The sequence below is a fragment of the Myotis nattereri genome (assembly GCF_964212035.1).
Source record: "Myotis nattereri genome assembly, chromosome: 13".
NCBI lineage: Eukaryota > Metazoa > Chordata > Mammalia > Chiroptera > Vespertilionidae > Myotis > Myotis nattereri.
This window is the reverse complement of record NC_138088.1, coordinates 4232818-4250227: the sequence shown is the minus strand read 5'-3', so window position 1 is coordinate 4250227 and position 17410 is coordinate 4232818.

Below are 17410 nucleotides of genomic sequence, written 5' to 3'. Positions count from 1 at the left end.
TTCCTCATGATTCCCCTGTGTCTGGCCCCAGGACAAAGAGATAGTTACCACATGTGTCCCATTTACTGGCCCAGAGACCCTCTGGACTGACCTTCTTCATGCCCAACGAGTGATGAGATGACTCACATGTGGCAGGACTTGCCCCACGTCTTGCTGTTTCTTCATCACCACTGTTGTTTTCCTGTTATCCCACCAAAGGAGGATGTTTTTGTCTTGGAGTTGGTGTGATTCCGGACCCTACAGGCTTGTGCAAAAATAGGGTCATGGTCCCCAAAGAGCATCTGTCACTTGAGGAATTAAGAACCATCAGTAACCCTGGCCAGGTGGCTCAGTTGGTTGGAGCATCATCCTGCACACCAAAAGGTTGCAGGTTCGAATCCCAATCAGGGTGCATACCTAGGTGGTGGGTTTGATCTTTGGTTGGGGAGTATACAGGAGGCAACCGGTCGATGTTTCTCTCTCACATTGATGTTTCTCTCTTTCTCTCTCCACCCAGCTCCCTCTCTAAAGTCAATAAAAACACATCCTTTGCTGAGGATTAAAAAAATTAAAAAGGGAATCATCAGCAAAGCAATAAGCTACAAACATCTCACCTGAGCAACAGGAAGATCCAAATGTTTCTAAGTAAGAAACTGAAGACTTTGACAGAGGCTGGGACCACTTGGGCCGGAAGTCTAAGGCTGTGTAGGTGAGGAGCCTACGTGCTGTGCACTTGCTCTCTTGCAGGTAGGAACTGAGTCTGGGTGAGAGAGGAAGTGGCTGGCCCAAATTACTGGCAGAACCAGGTCTAAGATCCATCCCACCATTGGCATCTTGGTGACCTAAGATGAATGCAGTCAAGCCAGGAAATTACCCAGCGAATGTTTGGAATATCACGCATCACTACCGCTGGTTGGTGGAGTCTTTCTAGAATCCCTGGCTCCCCAGAGATCAAAGGACTCCTACTTTCTCCCTGAAAGCTTTGTCCTAAGTTGCTAGCCGTTGGCCTCCTACACCACCCCTCCTACTTCATGACATGAAAGAAAGGAGATCCTTTTCCTCACTCCTGTCCTCCATGTGCTCAGACTAACGTGTTTCTGTATGGAAACAAGCTGCCTTTTGGCAAAAAGCTCCTGGTGGCCCCAGAATTTAGATGTGTCTGGACTCTGCCTCCACCCCTCAGCGAGGGGGTGAACAGCTGAGAGAGACCATGCCCAGAGGAGCCCTCACAGACTCCGTGGGTACTCAGCAGGTCACAGTGCCATGACTGAGCCATGTGACGAGTCTCCCTAAGGGGGTGCTGAGAATCCCAAGGGACGTGTTCCTTGGGGAAGGAAAGAAGAGAAAATGAGCATCTGCCATATGCCTGGTGGATTGGGAAGGGGCAATATAGACATCTCCATTTTACTTCAGGGAGACTGAAGCTCAGAAAGCTTGAAGGACATGGTCAACCTTAACCTAGTCAGCTGCGGTGGCCGGGATCCAAACCTGCAGGCCACCTGCCCCCCCCTCCCTCCCAGCCGGCTGCTGCCAGCACCCCTTTGACCGTGAGGCCATCGTTCCCACATTAGAGAGAAAGGTGAGGCCCGGAGAAATAGTGGGGTGTTGACTTCAATCAAACATAGTGGGTAAAATTTGTGTCATTGTGTCTACTTATTCCCCAAGATTCCAGTAAAATGGCCAAAAGAAAAAAAATTAAAGTCATAAAACTATAAGAGAAAACAAAAAGAAATGGCAGAAGATTAGAGATGTCAATAGAATTTGTGGAAATAAAGTTGGAGGTTAAACTTACAGGAAGGAAGACTGGAAGAAGTTAGCTGACTGATCCCAATAAGACCCCGGGAAGGCTCTAGAATTGGAGGTCTCCGGAGCTACGAAGGTGGGCTGAGGGTTTGCTGAGCACAGAAGTTTTGTGAAAACTGAGTGAGAACAGTTGTAGCTCCCATCCTCTCCCCACACGGCACGGCCAGGTGCAGTCCCTCCCGAGCCCTCAGAGCAGTTTCCTCTCTGGGGAAGCTGGAGAGAGAGGAGGCTCTGAATGCAGGGACAGCCGCTGCCCCTGACCCAGGAGAGGCGTCTTACTGAAAAGGGACACGGTGAACTGCAGATGCACCTTCACACCCTGGGTCCCATGCCCCCTCCATTTCCCCAGCCTGGCAGCCACACTTACCCTCCCCGAGAGAGGATGGCAGGGTTCCTCAGGTGCCCACGGGAAAATGAACTGACTTTCTAATGGGGTGGCCAGGTCCCCTGTGATCACCAGCTTGGAAGTCCCTCAGCTGGCCAGTCCCCCCCCCACACCCCCCTTATCTCGCCCCCAGAGGTTTCAGGGTTGGTGCCCCAGCCTGGATTTCAGTTTTGTATTCTGCTTTGACTTTAGGAAGACAGACTTGAGTTCACGCTGCGCCTCTGTCCCAGCGCACGGCAGCCTGGGCCGGCGGCTCCTCGCTGGGTCAGCCTGCCCTGCCCTCGGTCCTCAGTCGCCGTCGGGTCCCCCAGCAGCCATTCCGCTGTGTGAGCTTCCTCGGCTTCGTCAGGGCGCTCCTCCGCAGTAAGACCTGCCCCCTGTCCCGCCCGCTCTCCTGCCCCCTGGAGCCCCCTCTGCTGGAAGCGGCTTGCACCACCTGCCGGGAACACAGCTCCCACGTGCCGGTCCCCTGTTCCCAGCGGAGGACAGGCACTGGGAGGGGTGGAGGAGCCTGGCTAAAGGGACTGAGGACACCCTCCTGCTCTGGAATGCTTGTGGGCTGAAGCTCCCACCAACCCCGGACACCAGGCTGCTCTCTGCCTGCCCAAGAAGAGGCAACAAGGGGACCCCAGCTAGGGGCCGCCCACCAACGCCTCCACCCCCTAGGCCGGCCTCAGCCCAGCCCTTTCCTGAGCAAATGGGAACAGCATCTCGGGAAGGAAAGCCGTAGAGAGGAGGGCATGGTCCCGCTCCCTGGCTGCGCGGCGAGTGCAGTCCCCAGGAGGGCCTGCTGGGAGGCCCTGGTGGCCTCTGCCCTTAGGAGAGGCCAGTTGGGAGCAGAGAGCCAGCCAGAAGCTCTCCACAGCCTGTCAGTCACAGACCTGCTGGCCACGCCATCAAACCCTCACTAGGCACACAGAGGCCGCCTGCTAGCCCTCAGATGCCCCTGCTGGCTCCAGAGAGGCACTGGCAGGCCCCCAAGACAGGTAGATGGTGAGGTTTGGGAGTCAGTGTGCCAGGTGCCTGGCCCCTGGGCACAGAGGAGCGCTGCCGGGCCATGTGGTCGGTTTGAACAGCGCCTGGCTGCCCTCTCACTTTGAGGTGGAAGAGACCTGGCATTGTGAGAGGGATAGGAAGAGTGATGATTAACGTTCAGCATGCGGAGTTGAAGGTCATCCAAGGTCACGCAGTCAGGCAGGCAGAGGCGAGTCCTTCACCACTTGCTGTCTGCTGAGGATAACCCCCTCCCTGCCCGATCACGCACCGCGCCTCTGAGAACCCCTCCCCCGAGAGCAGAGCGCTGCTGTCCAGAACCCCAGCCCCTGCCAGGGCAGGACCCCAGTCCTGCTGCAGCCATTGCTTGTTCACTGTCCACCGCACAGAGGGCTGGGCCTCTGTCTGTGCATGCGGACGGCCTGGATCCTCTGAGCTGCCCTCAGCGCCACGGCTCTGCTTCAGTAGATGCCACACGCCTCTTCCTTCTCTCCCCGTGGCCGAACTCAGTGGCCCTGGCAACTGTGATGGTTTCAAAGGTCTGTAAGGTTACCCTTGCCTCCTACCTTGTCAGCCGCTTGTACTTCCAGGAAAGACTCAGTTAGGGTCTCCCAGTGGGACTTCTACCCTCAGCCCTTGCTTCACACCTCCATCTCTATCCCCATCTAGTGCCTCTCCCCCCCCACCCCCCGTCACACTCACACACACCTGTCCCCAGTCTCTAGAAGCTGCCATGTCCTTGTAGCTTTGGGCACAGCTGACCTCCGTTTCTGCATCCCCAGAACCACCTGCCCCAGCAGTGCAGGCCAGGCCCTCAGGAAACACTGGCAATAGATGTTGAAGAGGCGATGTCTCCAAATCCCACCAGGCGCAGGGCTCCAAAGGGTGCTGTGGGCAGGCGGAGCGGGGGCAGGGCCGCCCCCCACCCCCACCCCAGCTGCTCCTGAGAGCGCTCTGGCACCTGCTCCCATCTCCCCTCCTCTCACATGGGGCCGGTGTTATGATCCTCCCCATCAGGTCCTTCTCTGGCAGGGTGGCTGCCGAGGATGAGGGGTGAGCGACCTGGCTGGGCCTATGGGTGCCCAGATGAGCCCGGGTGCAGAGAAGACAGAGAAGAGGACCAGACCAGGCAGGGGTGTGGCTGCTCCTCCACAGCACAGCCCGCAGAGGGCCCCACGGAGCCTCAAACATCTCAGACTCCTCACAGCCCAAAGGGAAGAAGCAAGCCCCTGCTGCACCAGGAGGAGGAAAGGTGGCTGAGGAGGTGGGGCCATCCCTGCCTCAGGTGAGTGATAAGGTGGGAATCAGAGTTGCCACTCACGTGCCGGCCAGAGAAAACCCACCCGGCCCAAACAGGCAGACATTACAACGCAAACTAACAAAAGTGAACTAAAATGAGCAATAAGGAAAGAAACTATGACTGAATATTTAACCTCTGGAGCAGAATGACAGGCTTAGAAGTACCAATGGTACCAGAAGAATCAGACTTGATTTTTTTTTAAATCTAAAACTTGATATATTAAAAAAAAAAAAAACTTAGTAAGGTCACTTTTTAGATAGTTTAAAATATTCACAAAAGCTCTGTAAATGTTGATCAAATAATTTCATTTCTGAAAATCTGTTATTTGGTGTTATATAGCAAGTTATGTGCCAAAGCCATAATGATTTAAAATATGGAAAAACATTTATTGCACAAAGATATGCTTGTTGGTGTTGTTCATAAAAGGAAAAATGGAAATAACAAGGGAAAGCTGGTTCGCTGAGCTATGCGAGACCTAACCAATGGCATACGCGGCTGATTAAAATGTGGGTTTGAAGTGTTTTGTGATATGAAGACACGCCTATGTCCCAACGTTTGGTGACAAAAGGAAAATCCAAACACGTGAACCTAGAATGATCTCAGCTGTGTGGAGATGAACGTGAGAGGGGGAGGGAAGGGGTGCGCAGCCCGTGGGGAGGCGTGGACAGCCCCGCACTCCCTGCCCGGCGCTCACCTTTCCATGAGCCTCAGCGAATTGTAAGGATGGCTGCAATAAAGAAGCACATATCTTTTCCCAGCAAAGCTCAAATGATTCTGCCTCTGTGGGTATTTCTGCTTTCAGGCTGATGCGGGCTGACTTGGGGGTCTGGGGGACCTATACAGCTGTGGCTCAGGGCCCTGGTCACCGAGGGCGCCCCAGGAGCAGGGATGGAGGCCATGATCATGCATAGACGTGGGGAGAGGAAACATTAAGCCACACAAAGGAACATGTGCCGAGACACACCACATCTGATGAATTTACCGGAAGTAGCCAAGTTTAATAAATACTAGAATTCTGAGTTGGATAAAAACAAATGCTCATAAAGCAGAAAATCAGGGGAAGGCTCCTAATAGATTACCAGCTGCCTCATATAGGGTGATCCTGTCCCGTGTAAACAGTAATTGATGAACTGGAATCTGAGGCAGGGGACCATGGGGCACGCTGACACCAGGGGAAAGAGCAGCGACTAGTTTGCTGCGAGGGCAGTTGGCTAATTTAACCTGTCACTCAGCTCCGGCCGCAGGCGGCAGGGCCGGGGCTGGGGACCTCGTGTCCCGTGTCCGTGTTGCCCCCACAGCCTCAGCAGCGCCGTGGGCATAGGCGGACTGAGGCCTGCAGCCCGAGGCTGCCCTGGAAGCAGGCACGGCTTCCTCTGGGACCCCCACGCCTAGTCTCTCCCCAGCCAGCCCCCCAAACTCATCTTTTTCTTTGTTAATCCTCACCCCAGGATTTCTTCCCCATTGGTTTTTAAAGGGAGTGGAAGGGAGAGAAGCAGAGAGAGAGAAACTTTGATGTGAGAGAGACTCATCGATTGGTTGCCTCCTACACACACCTCAACCGGGGCCTGGAACAACCCTGCAACCCAGGTACATGCCCTTGACTGGGAATCTCTCTAGCAACCCTTTGGTGCAGGGGTCAACGCTCTACCACGGAGCCACACCGGCCGGGGCCAAACTCCTCTTGAGGCAGCTCCTCCCTGATGACAAGCCTCCCGTGGCTCCCATGTCCGTAGAAGATGCCAACTTGCAGTCCAGCGTCCTCAGTCCAGCTCTCTCCATCCTGTCTCACCCGATGCTCCCACGTCCAGCCCACTGGACATTACTCTTCGCTGAACATAGCCAGCTGCCAGGAAGAGCCTCAGGGTGTTTGGAGAAGAGAGGGTGCAGAGGAGGAAGGAGGGGTGGACGGTGCTTGCCAGGCAGGCGGGTGGCACAATGTCCTGGCAGTACAGCAGGATGGGGGTGAAAGAAGAGGTGGCTGCAGGCTGGCGGTTTCCATCCGCATGGTCACCTCAGGTCAGCAGGCCTGAGGGGGCATCGGCATGAACGGGGGAGCCAGGACTTAGGTTTGCTGAGCAGCAGGGCCCGGAGCCTCTGGGACAGGCCGGTGGGAAAAGCTAAGGCTGAGTCCAGCACACGGAAGAGTACCAGGGGAGTCCCTGCATCTTACCCAGAAGCGTGAGGACCTGCCCTCCACGGGCCAGCCTGGGAGCCTGGGAGCCTGGGAGCTGGCCGCAGAGGGTGGGAGAGTAACCACAGACTGGGGGCCCCATCGCACTTACTGCAGCGTTTGCTTACCAGGATGGTGGGGTGCAGCACCCTCACTGCTAAACCCGGAAGATGGCAGGCCCATCAGGGCGACTGGCCATAGTCCTGGGACGAGACAAGGCAGTAAATGTTACCTTAATCACTTCACTTCTCACATGCCCCTAGGGAATTACCTGGAATGGAGCGTGCCAAGGTCTCCCCCTGCTCCCGGATGAAGGCAGGGCAGACCTGGTCCAGATTCCAATGTGGGCTCTTTCCCGTGGGTCGTGGTGCCTCCCTGGGGTCCACACTTACAGGGCGCACTGAGGCTACGCTGAGACTGGTGTGCATGGAAGCTGAAGAAAGAAAGGCAGGCGGTGGAGCAGATAGGAAGGCCCAAGAGGAAACGGCAGACAGGCGGGCGGACCCAGGTGTCAGGCTGGGCACCCTGGGCAGCCAAGGAGGAGAGACACAGGGTCTCCCCCCGGGTTTTTAAGGGTGAAGGGTTCAGCCACCAGCCTGAATCCACAGCCCTGCTTGCCTGTACCAGGAGAGAGCCCAGGGCTGCTCTGGGCCGTGCGGGTCCAGGTGGGATGGCTGGGGACTCTGCCATCAGGATTAGAAGCAGGAAGGTTCTAGCACAGCTCAGTCCATAATAGGATCTGACTGGACATGAGTCTGCCAGTCCCCACTGGAGTCTGACCTGTAGAAGGCGGGAAGTGGGATGGAGAAGGGCCGTGGAGAAGGGGAAGTATCAACAAGAAACCACGGAGGCCCTGGGAGGCCGATATTGTGAGTCCCTCTGGACTAAGGGCCCCTGGGGGACACACGACAGCCTGCAAAGGTGGCCAGGGTTGGGGACTGACTACACTCCCAGCAGAAAACACTAGACCGTGGGACACAGTAAGTGAAAAAAATGTGTCGTTAAAAAAATTGTTTTAGTGGTAATCCAGACTCCTGGACATGGTCACGTTAGATACCCCAGGGAGCACCCCCTTCATTTGAGAGATGGCATTTCTCCACCAACAGCACTAGTCAGAGGGCCTCCCTCAAGACTGGCCCAGAGTGCGGCTTCTGGTAGGGCCAGGCCTCACGGTCCTGCCCTGGAGCCTGGATGTGGACCGGGAGGAAGTCATGCCTCCCCTCATTGGCCACAGTACGGGAGGCCAGGGTGCAGAGCCGGCCCCACCCCTGCACCCACCCCTCTCTGTTCCCACAAGGACAGCATGAAGCTGACACCTGAGGCAGGAAGAAATGCTCACCTAGAAGCTGACAACTGCGGCCTATGGGCCTAGTTTTGTAAATAAAGTTTTGTTGGCACACAGCCCTGCCCATTTGGTTACATATCATCTACAGGTACTTTCACAGCAGAATGGAGGTCATATGGCCTCTGCAGCCTTGTTCCGAAAAAACTGCCTACCTTTAGTCCAGATGAGAACCAGAATAGTCCTATATGTTGTTCTCATTTTTTACAATAGCCAAGTAGTTATTATACATTCAGTTACCATTAAAGCTTTTGTATTTTGAAGAGGAAGAAAGCAGGGAGGTGGGGGGAGGAAGAGAGGGCACAGGGGCGGGAATGACTGGCACTGAAGTCCCAGGGGATGTTGACCTAAGGCTGCTACACCGCCCCCTGGGCCACTCAATCCCCCTTCTCGGTTGTGCTAGCTTAACTGGCCTCTGTCAGAGATGCCTGAGGAAACCTGGAGGATTCTCAAATTCTTCTAGAACCAGAGGAAACTGCCAAGATGCCCAGAGCTGGGCATTCTGGCCTGTTACCTTTCCTTCCGCCAGCCCAGTGGTCAAGGGCTCAGAGGGGAAGCGAGAGGGCAGCAGGGGGCAAGAGCTGCGAGTGGCCAGTGGTCAGGGAAGCCTCAGCCCCACACGCCAGGTCCTCTTCTCCACTCCCATGGACCTGGCGCAGACCCCTGCTTCCTGAGCTCCTCCACCCGACACGGCTGGCCACTGTCTCCCAAGAGCTGCCAGTGTGGTGGTGCGGGCAGGAACACTTCCACAGGGCCCTCCTGAGCAAGTCTCGCTCCTACGGGAAGAGAAGGGAAGCTCTGAGGGGGCTTCTGGGCAAGATGGAAGTTGACCCTGATACTTAAAAGCATGAGATTTGGGAGAAAGCTGGACAGGTGGGCATGGGGTGAGGATATTCAGGCTGAGAGAAAAGTTGAGAAGGTCTGTGCTTGGGAGAATGAAGAGCAGTCAGGAAGCAAGCAGCAAACCTGAGGTGTCAGCAGGAGAGGGTGAGGAGGCAAGTGGTGGGGGTGGGGTAAGTGTGGGGTGGAGTGGGGTTGGCGGGGTTAACTTGTGAGAACATAGCTTCCCTCCTGTCTTCATACCAAGAGTGCAGGAAGTCAATCATCCTATATAATAAAAGCATAGTATACAAATTGTCCCCTGAACTGGAGTTCTTCTGGGAGTTCAACCAGGGGGCAGGGGCGGAGCTGGATGAAAGAAGGGAGGCCCTGGCCGGCAGCTACAGCAGGCATCCAGGGGAAGGGAGAGAGTACCCGGCCAGCAGCCGGCAGCCGGCAGCCGGCAGCCACTAGGGGCCCTACCAGTGCACGGATTTCATGCACTGGGCCTCTGTTCTAGATATATAAAAGGCTAATATGCTACGTGTCCGACTGTCTGACTGGTCACTATGATGCGCACTGATCACCAGGGGGCAGAAGCTCAACACAGGAGCTGCCATGAGAAATGGCACCATGGACCTGGTACCCACAAAGCAACACTCAGCTTCCCCCAAGTGGGACACAGGCCCCAGAGTGATAGCCCACCAATTCGCAGCCAACACTGCGCGACCCCATGGCACAAAATGCAGCCCACAGCCCCAGCCCAGCCCAGCCTGGAAACGGTCATTGTGGGCGCTGGGTAATGACATCACGTAGCAACGCCTGGCTTCCTCTCCCTAGCGACTAGCCTCCTTGCAGTTTCTTCAGCCCAGGCACACAACTTGCTTTATAGCCAGGTGCAAACATTTTACACTTTAACCAAATGTCTGTGATGCGTTTTCCCGTGCCTCATCTCATTTGATCCTCACAGAAGTCCTAGAAAGGTAGATAGGATACTCGGTGGAATCCTATTTTCTTTTCATTAGCCGGAAAACTGAGCTTTAGAAAGCTTAGAAACTTTACCCGACTGAAAAGAAGTAAGGAATGGTGGACCTTGAAAATGACTTCAGGTTTTGTCACTGTGCAGAATATAGTCACACACTGCTGCAGTTAAATATTTTACCCTTTGTTCTTCCTGCATGATCTATAATAATAATCTGCTTTGTGTTGATATTTACTGCTATGTTGCTGGCAATTACCTGAAAGAGAAGTTGGAGTGCTTCATTGGGCTGGAAAAAGTAAAGCTAAATCAGAAAGCAGGTCTAATTAAGCAAGTTTATCTATACATATAAAGCTCTCGCTGGCGCCAATTGCACACATGTGTTTCGATCTGTCATTATTGATCATGAATTTGGTTGACACTCCTATTATAGAGAAAGGGTGAATAGTGATATTAAAATATTTCATCTAATTAATTTCCTTTCAATATGCATGACTTTGTGCACCAGGCCACTAGTGTCTTATAATCAGGTGAGTGACAGGGTCAACTCTGGATTAGAGGAGAGAGGAGTAAAGGAGGTAGGACCCAGATGGGCCCTAGTAGCAAAGGAAGATGAAGGCCTGGATAAGAAGATATTCCTGTGCAGCAGGGGCAGATGGGATATATTTAGGAGACAAGCTTTACAGGACTGGCAACAGCTTAGGTGTGTGATGAAGAGGGGGAGAGCCAGCAATGACCTGAAGCTTCAAGTCTGAATACCTGATCCTATTCATCAGAGGAGGAGAAGGAGGTGAGGGAACAGTATGAACCCAGGGAGGTGTATGAACCCAGGGCGGTGTTTGCTCTCCAGGAGCCAGTGGAAACACTGGCCTGTGCTGCAGACCTGGGTGTGGGTGAAGATGGAGGGCCGGGAGATGGATGGAGACGTCCAGAAAGAGAAGGAGAGGAGTAAGTGCCGAGATTTGAGCTCAGAATCCCTCCAGAAACTGAGGCCTGAGGCCCAACAGCCCCCAAGGAACTGAATCCTGCCAATAACCTCGAGGGGGATCTTAGAAGCAGATCCTGCCCTAGGTGAACCTTGAGATGGCTGTGGTCCTACCAGCACCTTGACTGTGGCTTTGAGAAAGACCTGAACTAAGTCACGTTCCGATTACTGACCCTGGGACTATGAGATAAGTGTATATTATTTTAAGCTGCTGTTAAGTTTGGGGGCAATTTGTTACATAGCAATAGCTAATAATACATACCTTCCCTCATGTCTTCATCTCTGTGCCTCCCTCCTCCTCAGCTGGCTCAGGTTGCTTCTGTGAGAGATGGGTCTCTCTGTGTTACTTGGAAGCAGCCGGGTCTGGCCTTATATCATTCCTCTTGAGCAACCTGAAGAATGGGGCTTTCCCCACCAAATCTGCTTAGAAAACTCCTAGAGAACTGGGACTAATGAGCGTGGGATTCCTCCCTGGGGTGCACTGTAACCAGGACAGGCGTTAGGACTGGCTGGGTCATAAACCCAAACTCTGGTGCGGCCAGAGAGCAGCCCCTCTGACAGGCAGCCCCAATGAGCACCTGTGTGGTGGGGGCAGCCCTCCTCCATAGGAAGAAGCGTGCTGCTTCTAGAAAAGGGGAGAAGCCCTGCTGAGCAGACAAAACAAGTGTCGACTGCGGGGCTCAGTTCCCTCAGGCGTGTAGACGCGTGTTATGCATGTTATGCACCGAGGAAAGGGAAGCCCAGCAGAGGTGGAGCTGGAGGATGGTCGAGATGGTGTGAGGGACCAGCTGCAGGAACAGAGAAGAGGCGTTGGGTGGGGCTGGTGGAGTCAGGAAGCCAATGGCCTGGGACTGGAGCGGGGGTCTGGGAAACAGATGCAGGACTCGCAGGTGCTTGGGGAGGTCCAGGACTCAGGGTCAGAGGCGGGATAGCGTGGTGGGGAGGCCAGGCCTTTCAGGGCGCTGAAGTCAGAGGTCTAGGAAGAAGGGCCGGCTGGGCAGTGAGGGCCAGAGGCTGTGTGCGAGGAGCAGCAGGTCCACTCCACCCCAGCTCGGACCTTGTGAAGAGGTGGGCAGGGGGTCAGAAAAGAGACAAGACTGTGAGTCTTCCAGGGAATGACCTGGTCATGGACCGGGCGCACTGGCCAGCGCCCAACAGTGCAGCTGAGGAGCCAGGCTCGGAGCGGGGCCCGGAGACCCGCTTCTTAAAAGATCAGGGTGATGCTCTGTTGGGGCCTGTTCCTCGTCTGTACCATGTGAGGTCGGGGGGCCACTCACGGGCTCCTGCAGACGCTGGCTTCCCCTGCTCACCCCTCCCCTCCGGGAAGCCTCACCTCTGGGGACAGACCGAAGCTGGGGAGCACAGACTCACTGAGCCTGCACGCTCATTCAGCCGCTGCTCCTGAGGCTGCTGTGGGTTTGCTATTGCTGCGTAACATGGTTCCACACATGTAGTGGCTTAAAATAGCAACACTTATTCTTATTATCACCCGACTTCCAGCAGTCACGTCTGTGTGGCTTAGCTGGCTCCTCCAGTCGGGCCTCCCAGGCTGCCGCACAGCCAGGCCAGGCCGCAGTCCTTGAGCTCAAGGGCCGATTCCAAACTCTCCCTCATCCAACTCTACCACCTGGCCCCTTGGTCACACCCCAAGGGTCTTCCCTGCCTGGGTGATGTGGTGCCAAAGTGATGGTGGGGTAGATCATGAGAGAGACGTGTTGTTTGCGCCATCCTGAAGCCAGGTGGCAGGGAGGGACATGGGCCACTTCCTACAGCCCAAAGCACGCAAGCAGGTGTCGGGTTTTAAGGTCTCAAGTGCATCAACCAAGATGCTCCCATCCCAAGTCTTAGGGCCGTACTCCTCTCCAGTAGGGCCTGACTTTGGCACAGCACACTTCCTGAGGCTGAGAAATCCAGCTGTCACTGGGATTCTGCTACCTTCATGTCTAAGTCCTGGCCCAACTGCAGCTGCTGTGAGAGATGAGGGCTTGTTTATATGCGGCCAAGAACGCTCTCTGATTTGTACACTTTGCCTTCCACTAGCAACTAATCACCCTCACCCTTTCATTATCAGCCTCCCATGAACCCATCTCACTCAGCAAGAGCCAGCACTTCCATTGTCTTTCTAATCAGCACTCTCCTGAACCTTTAAAATGTGAGTATTAAACCCTCCACTTCACCACTGCACATGCCAAGGGCCGTCCTGGCTCCAGCTAGCCCAGGAATCAAGTCCTCTTTGCCCCTGGGCAGGAGATGCCTCAGCTCCCACCGTGGAGCCCGCTTTCTCACACCACCCTGACAGTCCTCGGTCAGGCGTCCTAGAAACATGCACGGGGATAGAAATGAGCATACAGAGACGTCTGGGAGAGTGCTGGTGGGAACCAGACTGTCAGGGGGAGGAGGTGAAGTGATGGAGCTGCAGCAGGGGTTTCAGCAGAGCCCTCGGGGCGTCCTGGAGCAGCGGGCCTGCAGGGCTGTCTTGCAGTGGGGTAAAAGGCCAGGCCTTGGCACCCTTCAGGGCCTCGTCACTGCATTGGGACCGTCCCTTTGAGGCAATTCTTGGGGAGGGATGCAGCTGTGAGCCAGCCAGCCACAGACAACTGTCCTGGCCACTAGAGAATGAGAGCCTGGGGCCTGGGGCCTGGAAGGGGAACTGGGTGTGCACCCAGCAGGTCTGTAGGAAAGCCGCAGGAGGCACAGGATGTGTGCTGAGAGCAGGTGGGCTCTCTGAGTTCTGGGACACAAGAGGACTGCACGAGGAGACTGAGGAGACAGGCTGAGACTGGCAGGCCAGATGACAAGGTCTTAAATGCCAGGACAAAGATTCGAGGCTTTGCTCCTCCTGCAGAGGTTTTGAGAAGATTATTTTGGGGTTGTAAGGAGACTGTGCAGCCCCTAAGGGGTCTCAATCCCTAAGTGTCCCTTTTGGCTGCCTCTCCCACAGAAGTCTCCTAACTGGCTTGCTCTGGCCAACTCACACCCACCACTGTCCCCTCCCCCTAGTCGGCTCCCTTCAAATTGTCGCTCCCCACAGTGCAGCATTCATGCACCAGTTCTAAATAGTCCCACTGTTCCACTTGAAGGAGAAGTAATACCAATTCCCATGTTTGCTCAGAGAGCACCATATTTCATCAAACCAGAGCCCATGCTGGCTCAGATTTCTGACTGAGACAATGTTCTGTAATCCTGGTTTATTCACATGTCACGAGTATTTTAGCAAAACAGAAATGAATGGCCTGAGCCACCCCAGGAAGTAGCGGGAGAGCTGGGTTCCGCCCAGGGGAAGTCGGGCCTTCTGCTGCCACAGTCCTCCAGGGAGCTGACTTAGATTCTCGAAGTTTCTCCCAATTTTAAGAAAGAGAACTTGGGCTGAGAAGGAGTCACAAAGTGGGTAGTTATTTCCCTATAAAACGGTAACTCCACGAATGGATATTGCCGGAGCAAAAATACAATCTGTCATTGATTATAAAGTCCTTCGTGCTTGTTATTTCGCAGATTTATTACACTTGGGCCCAGAGGCCTGGGGGCCCTGGGATTCTGCCTCTCGCGCCCCAGCAAACCTCCGGCCGCTTTTTCACAACCCATTCCCCAAATGGGAACAGGGATCTCTGGCATTTCTTTTGTCCAAATGGCCATGAACTTTGGAAAACTAGACGAAGAGCTATATGAATCCCCCTCCCAACCATAGGGACCTACAGTACCAATACTAAGGCTCTTTGGCAGAAGTCTATGACTTCCTAATCAGGGAAACCTTCTCTTTTCTTTTCCTTCCCCCCCCCCCCCCAGCTCCTGGCACTGTGTGCTAAGAAATGCATTTTATCTGCAGAGCAAGGAATGAGCAGGCTGCACCTCCATCAGACCTGGAGTCTGGGTTCACATTAAATAGGCTAAAACAGGAGCCGTGATATTTAGTCCCATCTCAGGTTAAACCTTATCAGTGAGCCTCATAATATGGAACTCTTGTCCCCACTTTAGACTTGAAGAAACTGAGGTGCAGAGAAGGCTCATAACTTGCTTGAGGCCATACAGCGAGGTGTGCCGGTGAAAAGAGGGACACGAACCCAGTCCCAATGTGCCCCGAAGGATCATGTAGCCCCTCTCACTTCAAGCACAGGTTGATATGAGGCCACAGACCCAGGCCTAGAGTGTGGGAGCTGAAACAGAGCCCGGGGGCCAACCTTTTCATTTAGACAGGAGGCCACTGGGGCTCCAAAAGGTGATGGGGCTGAGCAGGGCGACAGAACTAATCAGAGGCACAAACCAACTCTCCAACAAATTAGCTGGACAACAGCATGAAACAGCTGTTCGGGAACATCCCAGGTTGTGTAACTTGGGGAAAGGAAGGTGCTTGTCAGTACTGTCCAGAGTTGGCCTTCTTCCCACCGGCGTAGAACTTCGTGACTAGCTCTTCACTCCTTCCTCTGGGTTTTCTGAGCTTAAGGAACCCCTGCTCTCCCAGAGAGTGCAGCAGAGAGTCCTGGAAAGCTGAGGGCCCCCCAAGCCTCTCACCTCCCTGGAGAGTGCACTCTCCACCGCAATTGGCAAGTTCAAGACCTCAACACCCGGTAAGACTAGTTTCTGATACTCCTAGGACTAAGGCAATTTTAGGAGGAAGCTGTCACAAATCACAGCTCTCAGGACTTGAATCCACAAGTTGAGTCTGCCATCTCAACTTTTATTTTGAGCTGCAGCTCAAGCTATTAAAAACAAAACATTCTCACTGGCAAGCTCCACAATTAGCCTCATTTCCACGAGCTGTTCTGCATGAGCTGAAATTGCACAGCAATTGTTTCCCATCTTAGCAATGCTATTTGCAGGCCGTGCTGGGAGCCAGCAAGGATGTGACCCGGTGGTAATCTGAATTGCTTCACCAAACACATTTTTATCCCATCATCTCGGCTACATGAAAGGGAGCCATAGTGCTGCAGTGTTCAGACTTTACAGTCCCGCTGTTCAGCAATAAAATGAGGCAAGAAATATTAGCCGTCCCCGGCTGATGCCTTAATTCTTTCCCAACAATGTCAGAGAATCTGTGCCCAACGGGTTTTAGTGCCGGCTAAAGCCTGACCCTCTGGCTGGCTTGAATGGAGCGGGAATGAGTTAAGGAGAGTAAGAAGGCTTTAAGGGACACAGATCCAGAATAGCCCAGCTTGTCCCAGCCTCCTGCCGACTCCTCTCCTTTTCACAGGACTCGATTGTGTATGGCCCCAGCAGAGACAAAATACCCCTGAGCAGAGGTTACCCCCAGCTGGTACAGGTCAGAGGCATTCTGGGGCAGAAGGGGAGGGGGCAGAGGGGAAGTGAGGGACACATACAGAGGGAGGGAGGCGGGTGGGTGGAGGAGGGAGCGGTAAGACAGAGTGGAGCATTTACAAGGAGAGAGTCATGGTGTCCAGGCCTGGAACTTGATCACTGCACCTCCACACTCTTTTTGAAAACTGGCTCAGAAGTTGGGTGCGATGTGTACTAACTATTTAAAAAAAAAAAAATGCTTCTCTGCAGTTTTCCAAAAGCTACAGGCCCAAAGTTCCAGGCTTGCAATAGGATGGCCTCTCATCTGACATGGCAAGGTTTTTTAAAATTACAAATGGATTGTGTTTTACACACCAACAGAAGCTTTTTCCAGCAACGTTTCAATTATTGCCTTGTGAGTCCTCCAAGAAAAGGAACCATTTTGGCTCAGGAAGCCTAAAGTTACCCAGCAAAGGGAACAGCGTGTTCACAAATAGTCCTTAAAACATGGCAGGGGCCGCATCCGGGATCCCCAGGAGAAGGTGGCTTTGGGAGGCCCTTCCTCCCTCAGAAGGATTCGTAAACTCTTTTTGCTGGCCTTGGACTCCTTCCTCAGTCTGAGGATGCTGTGCAGCCTTCCTCAAAAGGAATGTTTTTAACAGGCAAGGTAATAAAAGAAGCCGTTACATTAAAATGTCTTCATCAAGACAACATTAAAAACAACTTTGCAACATAGTAATATATATGCCTTTTAAATTATTTCATTAAATAACTAGCAGAGGGCTTAACAACTACTTTAATCTTTAAAAAGTGACAAGCCAATAAGATACTTTGAGAAATCTGAAACAACTCCCATGATAGGAAAATATCTGTGCTTGGTGGTTATTGGTGACAAAGTCGCTATGGTGTGGTTGGCTGGCTGCCTTTCCAATATTAGGAAATGCTAGGTTTCAGTTACAGGCTAGTGAAAATAAAGATGCAATTCCCCCACTCAAATCCCCAGGCCCGGGAGACTCTATGCATAGTGGGGAAACCCTTCGAAAGGCAAGGGTCCAGGACCTCCTGCCAGGGCTGAGCTCAGGCCCAGGGCTGGGAATTCAGGGCACCCGCACTTCATCCGGAATCCTCCTTGGGCCGCCACTGCTTCCCTCTGCTATCCTGGCGTTTCGGGGAGGTTTTGTGAAGCCATTTGAAACCATGTCCTTTCGCAGTACAGTCCGATGATTACCTGTCCCAGGACCTTTGATGTGTTCCTTCAACAACTCGAATCCGTGTCTCCAAATCCAGGGTCAGTTAATCCCCTAATTCTGAATGTTAACCAGGATCCTGTTTCAGTTGCCCTGCGGGCTGAGCTTGGGGTAGGGATTTTCATTCTCCAAGGCTGCCCAGCAAGGGTGGGTCCGTTCCCTCACTGTTCCCTCACGCT